General features: G+C 29.2%; 1 pseudogene; it reads left to right on the top strand.

The window, feature by feature from the left end:
- The first annotated feature begins 6 nt into the window (after positions 1 to 6).
- On the top strand, positions 7 to 3,579 carry LOC107030384 (annotated as a pseudogene).
- Positions 3,580 to 13,943: the final 10,364 nt, after the last annotated feature.

Raw genomic sequence — 13,943 nt, 5'->3', positions numbered from 1 at the left:
TTCTTCGTTGTGGTCCTCAAAAATACGCAGGTCGCAGTCATCATAAGTGTCGAGAAATTATCATTTGTGACAATCAGTAAGCACATTTTGCCTTATATTTCCCCATTTAATGAAAATATTTTGAATAAGTAAACACTTTTATTGTTTATTTAATCGTACCATCACTTATCATCTGGTCGTTATCATGGTACTTCAGGAAAAATCAATTTCTCCTCACTCTATGGGAGGCTTTTGGAGAAATTGAAGGAAATGAAATCGAAGCAAAAATGGAAAAAGAGATGGATCTTATTGTAATCCTTGGCAGGAATATAGGAATCTCTACTTTTCAAGGTACATGCATTGAACTTTTTACCAACATAATTTATATAATAACAAAACGTTATGCAAGCTTTCTGTCGTACAGGGTTGTCACTGCAGAGTAGGTACAATTCAACAATACGCGTAGCTCCTAATTACCCACAGGCAGTAGAACTCACCAAATGGTACTAACATTCCATCACTATTCTCTAGCTTTAATTTGCATTTAAAGAACCTATTAAACAAACAATTTGTCGTAACAATAGGGCAAAAGAAAACAAATCAATGTTGTTAAGTCGTGCGTCGGACAAAACCTCAACAAGCTCATCTGCCCCTCTCATGGTATTGACTCTTGTCAGCCAACAAGTTGTCTCTATTGAACAAATTTCATCACCAACTTCTGTAAGTCATACTTCAAGCTGATAATTTAAGAGTTTGCATATTTATTAAATAATAAAATGAAATTTTATTTATTCATCAGTAACTCAACATGTATTATGTATATGATATTTCCCAACAGATGTGACTCTTCTATGTTGAAGCAGAAATGGCCTTATCAGATGAATTGCAAGAGTTTTGTGTACTTGAATGCTCAGGATGCAAACAAAAGAAACGCACAAAAGATAAAAAGGATTTTCATTGTCCAAAATGCAATCGGAAAACAACATTACTTCCTCGGTATTTTTCCTTCTCCTTCGTCTTTGTTCAATTAATGTATCTACTTAAGAATACATATTATGTGCTATTCATAACCCGTATATATGTTAGATGTTTTATTGACCTCCTTTTTTAAATGCTCACTGATGTGTATCATTTATAACAGAAAATACTCTTAAGTTTATACCAAATTGACTTTACATTAGTTGCTTAGTTGTTCTAAATAGTTTTAGTACAATTATATGTTTGAAAAAATACTAATAAGACCTATATATATACAGAAGATTTAAGTTATACTTTAACTATGTAAGTGCCAAAATCGAAAACACTTTTTGGTAGAAGGCTGTCCTTCAACCTCTAAAATTAATAGATCATACACATAACAACAAACATTATTGATATATATTAAGAACGAATCATAAATTGTCCTTATAATAATAAAAGAGAAAAGCACCTTAAATCAAATCTCAAATAGTCAGAAAAAGGAAAAGTAACAAACACTCATATTTTTAACTTATCATGATTTCAGGTGTATCTTTCAAATTGATCTTAATAACGGTACTGCTACAGCACAGCATCTATCTCTGGTGAACTGGGAGAAAAACTACTCTCCATGACAACGGAAGACATATTTGACATAACTTGTGCTAAGGTGATCTCTTATTCCAGCCTACACATCTATTGTCACAAAGAGTTTCTTCTCACTCTTTACATTTACAGAGGAAATCATTGCATGTTAATCATGTCCATGAGATGTTGTCCAACAAACTATTTCAAAATTCAGCTAAGGAAGTCATCTTGGGGTACCTCAAACAACACACAAGCAACTTACGCCATTATTTCCTACATGGAAAAGCGACATACTCCGCCAACCACTATTGATAGGAATCCAAAAAGATAAAACCTTTGGAGATAAGTGAGATGGAGGTGACAGAAACAACTACTGCAGCTGGTTCTTCAAATGCAACTCTGAAATTTGAACCACCCACACCAACAAAAAAACTGTCAAAGGTCAGTTTACATCTCATTATCACATTTATTATTGAAAATCAAACTATAAATCACAATGATTAACAGTTCAAAACATTTACAAGTATTTGAAATTTATTAAAATTTAAGAGTGTCATTGATAAACTGTAAATTAGTTTAACAAATCATGAACTACTTGAAACAGGAGGAAGTAAATAGAGATAATGTGTCTGCCCTGTTGTTACCCCTGTCTTTGATGAGAATTAATTGTTGCCTTTGATGAGGTTGGCTGCTATGGTTTGATACCTCATTTTGAGGTTGAATCATGGTTGCGTTTTACTCTTATTCTACTCCATTTTTTTGATGTATTTTAGACCATGGGTTGCTGATTTTGTATCGTATTGCTGCTGAATTTTAGACTAAGCTATTTGTTACAATTCTGATCAAATTTCAGTCTATTGTTGCTATGTGTCAAGCTAAATTTTGCTACACTTTTGTCTATATTTGAGCCAATGGTTTGGCTATGTATTTGGCTAAACTTTGCTGCACTTTTAAGTTAGCCAACTGCTGCATTTTTTCAAAAAATCAGGTATATCATGCCTCTGTTTGCATCTTTCAGACTATCTGGTTAGAAAGAAAAGAGAGATGTTTTTGAAACTTCAAAAATTCATGTCTTTTGTAAACAATAGATAGATGCCTTCAAAATTAATGTTTTGATGTAGGAGACATGATAGATGATATTTCTCAATAATTACAGTTCAGCTTTTGTTAATGTATTTTATCCTGTCGTGGATGTAAGCGTTTCTCTGATTAACCTAATCTTATGAAAGACAGACCACCCAACAATGTAAATCAACTAATGAGCTTCTGCAATAGCATAACATATATATTCCCAACATTTATTGTGTTCAAAATTTGTACCATTATCCAGTTTAATTTGTGGGAACTTTACATTATTACTTACATGAGCATCTTGGTATAGTTTCACTGAACTCCCTTTCCTCACTGGAAAATACGAATTTCTCAGCCCTAAATACTGAGGATCTGAAGCAATCCCGTGTTTGTACAATGAGTTTTTCTCAAATTCTGCCAATTATCTCATGTGTTATTTCCTATTTACATACAGGACAATGACAACATCCAGCTGATATGAATTTGAATATTGTATTTTCACTTTTTAACATACCTTAATTTGTCTAATTACAGGAACTTCCTCACTTGATTTTGTGACTTTTGCTTAATGAAGTTTTTGGATTCTCAATCGATTCAAGTTTGCTCAATAGGGAGAATGAAATGAATCAATTAACTTTTTGTCAAGGAAATGAATCAGTTAACTTTTTGTGAAGCCTTCGTTATTTAGCTTCGCTGGTAATATTATATCCCACATTTTTTTGTCATATATACTTTTCGAACGGTTTCACTTTTGTCATTAACAACTCAACTTTCTAAATTTATTAACACTAACAATTTTCTCAGGAACCCCTAACAACTCCCTATGCTATGGTTTTGGGAATGATGAAGAAGATCAGCAACTAAAAATGAACAGCAACATCCTCTACATATGATATGATAAACAATCACATGTTGATCTCATATGTCAAAAAAAAAAATTTTGATTTTATTATATTAGTTAATATGGATCATCTTGATGTCCAATATCAGTTGTACATATATTCTGAATATCTCTAATAGTATATAACATATCACATTATCCATCTTCTGCAACAACTATCATCAATGATTCATTAATACTGATATTTTGACTATTGGGTCCGTGCTTGCCACAGGCCNGTGTTTGTACAATGAGTTTTTCTCAAATTCTGCCAATTATCTCATGTGTTATTTCCTATTTACATACAGGACAATGACAACATCCAGCTGATATGAATTTGAATATTGTATTTTCACTTTTTAACATACCTTAATTTGTCTAATTACAGGAACTTCCTCACTTGATTTTGTGACTTTTGCTTAATGAAGTTTTTGGATTCTCAATCGATTCAAGTTTGCTCAATAGGGAGAATGAAATGAATCAATTAACTTTTTGTCAAGGAAATGAATCAGTTAACTTTTTGTGAAGCCTTCGTTATTTAGCTTCGCTGGTAATATTATATCCCACATTTTTTCGTCATATATACTTTTCGAACGGTTTCACTTTTGTCATTAACAACTCAACTTTCTAAATTTATTTATACTAACACTAACAATTTTCTCAGGAACCCCTATGCTATGGTTTTGGGAATGATGAAAAAGATCAGGAACTAAAAATGAACAGCAACATCCTCTACATATGATATGATAAACAATCACATGTTGATCTCATATGTAAAAAAAAAATATTTTGATTTTATTACCTTAGTTAATATGGATCATCTTGATATCCAATATCAGTTGTACATATATTTTGAATATCTCTAATAGTATATAACATATCACATTATCTATCTTCTGCGACAACTATCATCAATGATTCATTAATACTGATATTTTGACTATTGGGCCCGTGCTTGCCACGGGCCTTCCACATCTAGTATATATATATATCAGTAAGTGTTAAATTAGTTTGTGAGTGGGGCTATTGGGTGAGTATATGATTTTTCTAGAATAAGTTTAATTAGTTTTAGAATAGCCAATAAGACAATGACACATCATTAATGTATTTATTGTTAAAGACGAAGGCAAAATAGATTCCAAAGGTTGATATCAAAGGTATTTTAGGATCGAAAAGTAGAAGAAGAGAATTTTTGTACCAAATCACATAATTTAAAGAATTTTAGGTCCTTTCCGTTTATAAAAACACCCTACCATTTATTAATTCCAACTTGACTAACTTGAGGTCTTAGCGTGAAGATACACCCTAAGCTTATATATAGTGTTTCAGTTTATGATATGTTTCTTGTAAAAATTATGTAAATCACATAGTGTAAAACATAAATTACCTCCTATCCCTACTCTTTTTCAATTTACAAAAAATCTCTTATTTTTAAGAAGTTACTGATACATAATAAAACAGTCGGATACATTATATATTATGCCATTTTATCCGTTTGTTGAGTGATTTGGGGGATTAAAAACTGAAATTTGAATTAATTCCTACTTTTAATATGCTACAGTTATTAATCCCATAAAAAAAGGCATTAACTTGTGTGTTTCAAAATCAGTTTTATCCAATATAAAACTCTAAATTAAATTATAATTTTTCATTAGTGGTCTTCCCTTTTTTTTGGCAGACTAATTCTTTTTTTTTTGTTAAACTCTATTTTACATTATATTTATGTATCAAATACTTTATTTTATAATCTTTGTTCAAACTTACTTTAATCAATATTAATTGCGGATATTTCACCCAAATTATTGTCAGTTCTAATTTAATTTAATTTAGTAATATAGTATCATGTGTGTAGATACTTAAAAAAATTCATATTTTGAAAGGCAAATAATTGTTCGTAATATATATAAATCATAGTACTGAATATATCTTATTTGTACAAAAGATATTAATTTTTTTAAAAAAAAAAAACTGGCGTGTATCTAGTGTAATAACTAGTATCACTGTTTGTGGTATTATATATTTTGATATTTCATGTATCATATACAAAATATAATTACGTATATAATTTTCTTTTTTTGTATCATGCAATATATTTACGTATATATAATAAGTGTTTTTTTTATGACAATAATTATATTAATGTAATTATTATTATAGTTTTGATACTATAATGACATTAATGTCCCAATAACAGTATACATAATTCCTGAATTCATAACGGTAATAAAAATAAAATTAAAGTAATAGAATAGACAATTTTAAAAATCAAAACACTTTCATAATTTAACAATATGTGTTGTTATGTTAATAAATACTTCAAACATCTTGTTTAACTCCAAAAAACAAAAAAAATAATCAAACATTGAAAACTAACTAGCCTACATTAACAATTTCATCTTCAGATGATGGGTTTAATACATTCTTCATTCTTGAAGAGTCATCACTGTTGCTAACATATCCAGCATTCATCTTGTCGAGACCATACTTGAATAAAAGAATCGCATATCTTTTGCGAAGATAGCTACTCTCAAAACTATTATATGACATGTTGATTTTGTCACTCAGAAATTCTGCATATACAACTACGAACAGTCCGCAATCACTACAAAAACAATAAGATTAATTATAAGGATGAAATAGATACAAAAAATAAAATAAAATAATAAACAATACTCACAGGCTATCACTTATTTGTTGCATGTTGTCTTGAGCAAACTCCACATTAAACGAATGTTGTGGACCCAAAAGTGTTCCAGTTTTCTTGTCTTTATATGCATCCAATGTTGCCCAATCTGTTCTAACAACATATCATAGGTCAGTCAAAATGATACTTAACAGAACTTTATAGCCTAACATGATACAAAAAATGCAAAGTTGTACTTGATACATAAAGGTAACTACAGTTATAAGTCTGTCTACTTGATACTTTATATAAACGACAAACTTTAACATGATACATGAAACATAAATTGTGCTTGATACATAATTGTAACAACACAATGCAAACCAATTATGCAAGCTCTTAGACTTGTTTTCAATCAATTTCGGATCTTCAAAAATATAGATTTGTTTAGAGTTTGAAGTGATTATTTGAGTAATCCCAATACTAAATGACAGATGATCCATGAAATATTAGAAAAATAGAAGAATGAAAAGAGAGAATCGAAGAAGAACACAATAACTTTCAAGAATATTGGACGAAAATGGCGGACATAGTAGACGAAATTGGCGATTTTGATTTTCAAAGGCGGACAGAGTAGACAAAAATGGCGGACAGATTAGACGAAGGCGGACGGACGGAGAGCACAATTTTGATTTTCAAAGGCTGACAGAGTAGACAAAAATGGCGGACAGATTAGACGAAGGCTGACGGATGGAGAGCACAAATTTTGATTTTCAAAATTGAGAAGATGAACAGTTGAGAAATTGACGCATTAATTTTGGGAGTGGTGTAAATGGGTTCTTTATTTGGAGAAAATAAAGAGTAAAATTAGGGGTAAGATTTAATTGGTTAGGATTTATTAGGATTCTAATTTAATAATGTATCTGTTAGATTAGATTTATTAAAAAATAGGGATTTTAGTATTTTTTAAAAAAATAAGGGAAATATGGAGAATATGTAAACTTAAGTTGTATATTCAGGTAATTAATCCATGTTTCTTATCTTGACTCTCGAGTATCCAAAATTAAAGTTATTGTTCAATAGAACTTGTTAAAGGTAATATAATGATTGGATGCTCCTTTGTAAGCAGGTTGGAGCTTATAATTTATGAGTTTGATTTCATCACGAAACATGTTTATGTAATACACATTTATGTATATTTTTAATAATTTTTAAAATATTAGTATCAATCATATTTTTTAAAATAGTTGAATATTTTTCTAAAAAATTACGATAATACATGATTTAATTTTCTCCGAAACTTCAACAAAAAATAACTAGTCAAAGAAAATCTATCAAAAGCAGACTAAATATTCAATATTCAAAAGAAAAATTCAAATCATACTAGATTAAAAATATCTAATATCTTCCAATTTTCACTTAAGATTATAACAATATTTAAGATGTTAAAACTAATTTAGATTCACTAGAAATAGCATAATATATTTTAGAGTTGGGACTTTGAATGTCAAGTACTAGTTGACTTGTAGTCCTTTTTATTACTCTAGATCAAAGATGATTCAATTCTTTGTGATTTATCTTTTATAAAATTAAAAACCTACCTAATTATTTGGTATGCAATTGTCTTTTAGAATTTACTTTTTATAGAATTAAAATTCTACCTAATTATTTGATACAATTAAAAAATTTATATAAAAACTTAAGGTTTTATTAAAATTAACTTAGCTATCAGTTTGGTTTGGTGAATAAATCAATTTTTAAAACAAAAATATTAATACCCATACTTATTGTTTCTTTTATCAGATTTTTGATATTAATAGGACAAAATTAATAAACGACTAAAAGAAGTTTTGAAAATAGATTGAGAATTTTTGGCCAAAAATGTCCTTAAGCTATGTCCCAAAATTAAATTACACTCTTAAAGTATCATTCTTAGCAGAAAACATCCTTCAAATATTTAAAAGTTAACAATTTTCATCCTTCTGTTAGATATCGTCAAAAACCTTAAGGATCCTATAAAAACATGTGTAGTGCACGTGACTATCAACAAAAGTTTTCCTGCATAACTTCATTACCGGCTATAAAAAATTTCTAAAAAAACATGACTTTTTTTCTCATTTAGTGTCACACCCCTTTTTCGCGTGGCGGCGTAAAGTTTTCCAATTTAAGTGACGTTATTATTAAGGAATTATTTTAATTTTTTTAGAGTTGTCACTTGGAATTGAGTTATGGTGTTCCAAGTCACCTTTTTATTTTAATCCCTAACCACAAGGAAATGACTCTTTATTTTGGTTTACGAACCAGAAATTCAGTAAGGAATTCTGTTGACCGAGGGAAGGTATTAGACATCCTCGAGTCCCGTGGTCCTAGCACTGTCACTTTTATTGACTTATACTAATTTTAAAATATTTTTGGATATATTATTCTCAGACCATGAATTGTTTGCATTTTTACCAATGAACTTTTATTTGGTCTTGACCTAGATACGTAACTATATTCTTGTTCTTCACGATTAGAGACATAGTTGTCTTCTTTCCACCACACTTATATATTAACTATATACTTTTTACTTTAAATAAATAAAAGTTAATTAAATTATTGGACAAGGTGCATCACTGCATCCTTGTTATTTTTAATGTCTCAGAAAATAGTATGTAACCATATTCTTAATCAAAAATAAATATTTTTTATGTGCCTACATGTTTGTGTAAAGTTAAAGAAAATACTTAGTTTTTATAAAGAAAAATAAAATAAAATAAAATAAAATACTCAAATTCTAGGACAAAATTTTGGATCATATTCATATCTTTTTATTTTGTATTTCAATATTTTGTTTACTCTTATAATTAATATCAACATTAAGTATATACATTTTACTCAAACAAACAATAACACATTGTTAAAAATAAATCTCATTTTTTGTTTGTTAAAATAAAATAATAATAATTTATTTATTTATTTATTTATTTTTACTCTAATCATATGTACTTCATCATTATTATTTAAATGAAGACAAGAATAATGTTATGGTCCGTTTATTTTTTAAAGATCACAAATAACAAATAAAAATAAATTAAAAAATCATCAATCAATGCAACCCACATTCATAAAATAGGGATATAATAACTAACAAAAAACTAATCATTTCAATCAAATTAATAAATAAAATCAAATATAAGAAAACTTGTCATAAAATTATATCAAATTCCATGAATAGATTAAAAAAGACAAGAAAAAATTGAATACCACAAAATCTGGATGTAACCTCGACTAAAACACTCACAATTTTTTATATAAATGTGTGTTGTATTTTTCCTTCTTTTCCTTTCTGTTTCTTTTTTTGTGTGTTGGTGTGTTTTTTATTTTTTTTTATTGCTGAAAATTTTCTGATTTTGGAGTGATTATAATCCTCTCTTTCTTTCTTTTTTTCATGTGTTTTTGTTGAATTTTTTTTTTCTTTTTTTTGTTTATGTGTGTGTATATAGTGTGTAGGAGTGTCTATGGGTGTGAGGGTGAGTGTAAAAGATCATGTGAGGGTGTGGGAAGTGATAGTGGGGTTGTGGGTAGATGTGATGATAATGGATAATATTCTTATAAATATATCAAAATTATAAATAATAAATATTAATTATCTATAATTAATTAAAAAAATTAAATGGCTAATTAAAGATATAATTAAGAAACACAAGTTTATTTATTACATTTGAATTATAAGAAGATATATTTTTATAGTTTTTCATTTATTTATTTTTTAACAATTTAAATAAAACTTACCTTAAAAATGATTCTATTTTTGTTGTTTTCGAATTTATAAAAATAACTTAATAAAAATAAGACAAAATTAAATTATCTAACTTAAACATAAAAAAAAAACTTAAGGAATAAAAAATAGTATAAAACCTTATGTTCGATCAAAAATTACGTGTCTACAGTTTGCCCTTTTTGACTGGAAACACGAAGTGTTTTCAAACAAAGAAGTAGACAAAGCGACAATTTTTGACCGAACTCTTATTTGAAAGAAAATATGTGATCAAGCCCTTGTTTGGGACAGCCTACATATCTCGGGTTGTAAGGGAATCAAGTCATGTGTAGTTCAAGGAAATGAGGTGATAAATTGAATGTTAAGTGAGGTTCCATCGAGGTTCCAGATCGCGGCTCTTATCTTATTTACATCAAATGAAAACTAATAGTCAAAAGGGAAAAAAAATTACAAGCTCCTATCTATGGAGCTTCTCTTGAGTCTTCACTTGAGTCTTAACTTTGAGATATCACCTTGATTTTGGTGAGTATCTTGATCTTGAATGGATTCAATGCTTAACTTTCCACCACGTATAGTGAGTTTTTGACACTCTTCAAAATGAAAAATTTGAATATGTTCCTGAATGATTGCATGTTTTTTATCAATCAGTAGTTGAATATAAGAAGGTGTTAGGATGTCAGGCTGCAACAGGGATTGCAGAAGCGAATTTCTTGTGATCATGGGGATTTATCATCCTGAATATAATTAAGACTTTTTTTCTTGAATTTTAAATTCATGTTTCGCTTGAAGAAACCTGAAAACCATCACAAACAAAAGAAATAAACAAATATTTTGCCTCAGTTTTCACTGGAAAAATTTTGTGAGTTATTAGCAAATGTGAATTAAAAAAAATGAACAAACAAATAAACTCAGACTAGGAAGTGTTTATCATAGGATAAAATAAAAATCAACAGTCTCAGAGTAGGAAACGTTTATCCTAGCAAAATCCTACTAATCTAAATTCTGTTATGTCTTAGACTAGGAAGTGTTTATCCTAGGAGAACATGAAAAATAACGGTCTCGGACTAGGAAGCGTTTATCTTAGTAGAAAATAACTAAATCTCATTATGTAGGAGGGTCCTGCTAATCTAAATCTCATTGTGCAGGAGGGTCCTTCAAATCCAAATCCCCTTGTGTAGGAGGAACCTTCTAATCCATTTTGTAGGAAGGTCATTCTAATCTAAATTCCATTATGTAGGAGGGTCCTGCTAATCCCATTATGTAGGAGGGTCTAACTAATCCCATTGCGTAGGGGGGTCCTTCTAATCTAAATCTCATTATGTAGGAGGGTCCTTCTAATACCATTGCATAGGGGGGTCCTTCTAATCTAAATCCTATTATGTAGGAGTAATATCCTCCGGTGTTAGCAAACTTGCTCGAAACTCTTGTGACTCTAGTTCATCATCACTGCATTTAATTTGTGTTTTGATCCAACTTGCTTGTTTGTTACTTAACTTTGGCAAATTATTATTCCTCCTATCGGTATTGACCCAATCTCTAAATAAAACTGTTGTTTTCAAACTGTTTTCCGCCAATGAATGTCTATGATCACCAATTTGAAATCTTGCCTCACTGAAAGCAGCCTCCGATGCAACTGATGAAGCTTGAAAATCTAGAACATCACGAACCATTTTGCTCAAAGTTGGAAATGCAACGCTTCGCCTACTCCACCATCCTAATAAATATTCATTGTCATCTTTGATTTCCAATGCTTCTAAAGAGTGATTGATATTCTTCAAAATCATCACTTTTAGTAGAATTAAGACCAAAAAAACCTCGCATATAAGTTGATATTCGAACTTCGAAATCAATCTCTTCATTAGAAGTTTGACCAACTTCTCCTTCAATAATTTCACTAGTTCTATATTTTTCATACAACATTTTTGCTTCTACTTTTATGCTAGACTTACACGTTTCACAATTTAGAATTTTTTCCGATAAAATTTCTAAAGTTTCACAAAAAGTGTCAACAAGGCCCTGCACACCTTGTAATTTATAATCATGATGAAGTAAAATAGCAGTTAAATAAATTTGAGGAATAGGGAAAAAATATTTTTAAAATTTTTCAATCATACCTTCAAATGCAACTTTAAATTTATCTATTTTTTTTATATTTAGAAAATTGAATTGTAAGAGCACAAATATTTATTAATAATGATGAAATATTAGGATAATAAATTCTAGAAAACATGATTGTAGCATCATAAAAAAAAGTCTTAAAAATTGTAATAGATCTTTAGTTTCTTCCCAATCTTCATCACAAATACTATCTAATGGGTCAGCATTATGAGCATTAGACACCATTTGTATGGATCTTCTATATTTGTAAGCAACTGAAAGCATTTCGTAAAAAGAATTTCACATTATTTTAATATGTCTTGAAATTTTTCTAGGTGACAATTCACATAGTAAACAACGCTCATTAAATTCCCTAATACTAGCAACATTGTTAGTATAAAAATCCAGGCAATGGCATATTCAATTTTTATGCAACCACAATAAAATAATGAAACATCATCTGGTACAACTAAATTTAATATATGTGCAACACATCTAACATGAAAAACATTATTGTCAATTGGATATAATCTAACTTTTAACATTTTAGCAGTGTTTGTATTATTAGATGCGACAGACATTACTTTATCTATAACCATGTAATAATCTAAAACACTTAAAATATTTTAAGCTAAATATGCACCAATTTGTTTCTCTATACATAGTTTATAACTTAATATTCTTTTTCTAAATTCCAATTATGATCAATCCAATGAGCTGTAACAGTTAAATAATCATTTCCATTAACACTACGACCCATTTCCGCAGTTATAGACACTCTACTATCTAATATGCTAAATATACAGCGAAGAAATTGACAATGTTTACCTGAAATTCAAAAACATCAGATTTAACAGTATTTCTTGAAAAACCTTTATAATTCGAATTATAAGTTTGTTGAATATATTCAATAAAAATCGGGATGTGAAGGAAAACTATAAGGGAAACCACAAACAGAAACCATTTTAGCTAAATTTTCGCAATCTAATTTCTTATTATATTTGCGTTGTGTTATTGGACCACCGGGGTTAGAAGGATGTAATGTTCCTTGAACCATGTTAGAAGGCCCCTACCGATGCATTACCGGTAATATCAAATTCATCAATTGGAATTCCTTTTTTTCTATTGGCTAATGCTTTGGCTTCTTTATATTGAATCAGCACACAAGATAATAAATGTCTATTTAATCCCCCCGTCCTACCTTGACCCCCACCTTGTTTATGTTTAAAAGGTTGTTTACACTTATTACAAATAACAACACTATTTTCTTTATCGAAAGTCATAAATTGTCACACAATAGAAGTTTTAGGGCGTTGATACTTCACCTTCTCCCTTATGGGAGGTATAAGGGGTGGACGTCCACAATTTTGCTCCGTTGAATTTATAGTGTCATTTGGAACTTGTGTCACCGGACTAGTAGGTGTATCTTCTAAATCCTCTTCTCCCAAATCAGCTTCTACTTCTTCACCTGAAGTTTAATCAATAATAGGATTAATATTACCATAACGTCATTTTAAACTTTCATGATCGAGTTGACATTTTAATTAATATCATAAGGAGTATCATCAACATAAGTAGAATCATTTGGTTTAAATCTAACTCTACTCATTGATTTAGATGAAGTACCACCACTTTTACTACTCTTTTTTTCTTTACTATCTTTTTTACCAAAATTAAATATTTTAAAATTTTCACTTTGTTCGTTATCTTGTTGTTTCTCTTTCCTTTACCGGTATTTTTTTTGCTAGAACTCATACTTAATTATATATAAAATGCAATATAAAAATAATAATGATACAAACAATAAAGATGAAAAATAAAATATAAATATTATGAAACGAATGTACCAAACGTCTGCGTTACTAGCAGACGTTAAATCGATTCTTGAAGCTTGTGATTTGTTGTAGCTTGTAATTTGAAACTCCAACCAATACTTGATAACTAATATGAGATAATGTGTGTGTGTGCGTGTATATATATATATATAT

Source organism: Solanum pennellii, chromosome 9 (assembly GCF_001406875.1).
Source record: "Solanum pennellii chromosome 9, SPENNV200".
Lineage (NCBI taxonomy): Eukaryota > Viridiplantae > Streptophyta > Magnoliopsida > Solanales > Solanaceae > Solanum > Solanum pennellii.
The sequence above is the reverse complement of the archived record's forward strand: the minus strand, read 5'-3'. Positions and strand labels throughout refer to the sequence as shown.